Source organism: Elephantulus edwardii, unplaced genomic scaffold (assembly GCF_000299155.1).
Source record: "Elephantulus edwardii isolate Elephantulus edwardi_28Jun2011 unplaced genomic scaffold, EleEdw1.0 scaffold00007, whole genome shotgun sequence".
In the NCBI taxonomy this organism is placed as follows: Eukaryota; Metazoa; Chordata; class Mammalia; order Macroscelidea; family Macroscelididae; genus Elephantulus; species Elephantulus edwardii.
Window position 1 is genome coordinate 22,715,580 of NW_006399757.1, and position 1,774 is coordinate 22,717,353.

Here is a 1,774-nt window from a genome sequence, read left to right on the forward strand (position 1 = left end):
GCAAAGACTACAACTTTCAATATGGAGTACATCTCAACAGCAAAAAGAAAAAAATTCTCACCACTGATGTAGGCAACATCAGGATAGATGGGGAGAAGGTTGAAGCTGCTAACAATTTTATTTTGCTTGGCTCTACAGTCAACACCCTTGGCACCAGCAGTCCAAGAAAATGTGATGTGTTGGGTAAATCTGCTGTTAAGGACCTCTCTAAGGTGTTATGGAGCAATGATGTCAGTTTAAAGATTAATATGAACCTGTTTCAAGCTATTGTCTTTTGAATTACTAGCTATGCATCTAAAAGTTGGACAGTGAAGGATGACAGAAGAAGAATTGATGACTTTGAGTTGTGGTGTAGAAAGAAAGTACTGACTATCCCATGGCCTGTCAAAAGAACAAGCACATTTTGGAGAAAATGCAGCCAGGGTACTCCATGAAGGCAAGGATGATGTTTCGTCTCACATATTTTGAGCATATTGTTAAAAAGGGCCAGTTCATGGAAAAACACATCATGTTTGGAAAGGTGTATGGTCAGCAAAAGAGAGGAAGACCCTCAATGAGATGAACTGACACAGTGATTTTAGCAATGGGCTCAAATCAGAGATGATAAGGTGATACAACATAGGTCAAAATTTTTATCTGTTGTTTATAGGGTTGCTATGAGTTGTACTCAATTTGCTTTGATGTCACATTATAACAAGAAGTAATGGATAAGGAGTTGCTCTACTTACCCTAAAGGAGGTGATTTGAATCCACTAACTTCTGTGAGAGAAAGATAGTCTCCCATGTAATGTTCAACCTTTGAAAACCCTCTGGAATGACTCAGTGGCAAAAACTGTTTGTCTAGGTAACTGACCAGCAATTTCCTAGAGTCTCTTACAGCTCTTGTAAGTGCTTGAAAGGAAGTGACAGAATTAGCTTCACTGATGTGGTGGTCAGAACCTATAGCCTTATTCTGATCGATTTTCCTAAAATATATAGAAAGAATAGCCCCATTTTATTTTATACAAGCTGGCATACAGAAATAATTCAAACTAGATCTTTTAGATGATTTTATCTCCTAACCATATAAAACTAAAGTCCCGAGATAATTTAGGAGTAATCCTGAAATGAAATTTGACATCAGATATTAGTGAATGTGGCTGATGACTACAGTGGGCTAGATGGCTGGTGAATGCTTGACATACATTTGAGCATTTTTTATCATTTTAAGCCTTTCCATTTAGTTAGGTGGTGGTGTTTGTTTGGGTTTTTTTGTTTGTTTTGTTTTTTTACTAGAACTGCCAACTCAATGGCAGTTTGAATCCACTTCCTGTTTTGAGGAAGAAAGATAAGACTCCTCAAGTGTGATTTACAGCCTCCAAAAACCCGCTGGAGGGTCAGCTATGAGTCAGTTCTAACTTGATAGTGATGAGTGAGTGAGTTAATACTTTTTCGCTGATGATATTTGAGATATAGTCAAACTATTTGCTAACACATTAATCACATTAGATCAAATGAATATTTTCAAAATAAGCATTCAAATCATGCTGAGAAATGAAAGTCTAGCTATGGCCTTCCATCACAAGTCTATGTGTTTGTTGCTGAGTTTTACTTGAGTCTCCTCTCTGATATTTCTCGGTTATTAATATCTGTACTGCCTTACAAACATCTGAATTTTGGTTGTGTTTTGTGTTTTTTAAAAAAACTGAAACAAAAGCTTGTTTACCTAGATTTTTTTAATGCAATTTTTTATTTTAATTAAAGTTTGTAGAAAAGTTTGATTTTCATTCATTGT

The 1,774-nt window shown here is 35.9% G+C and overlaps 1 protein-coding gene across 1 annotated transcript in view; it reads left to right on the top strand.

Annotated features, from left to right (window-relative positions):
- DNAH11 (dynein, axonemal, heavy chain 11) overlaps positions 1-1,774 on the top strand; it is a 481,900-nt gene that overhangs the window by 53,691 nt on the left and 426,435 nt on the right. The gene's annotated exons all lie outside the window — the stretch shown is intronic.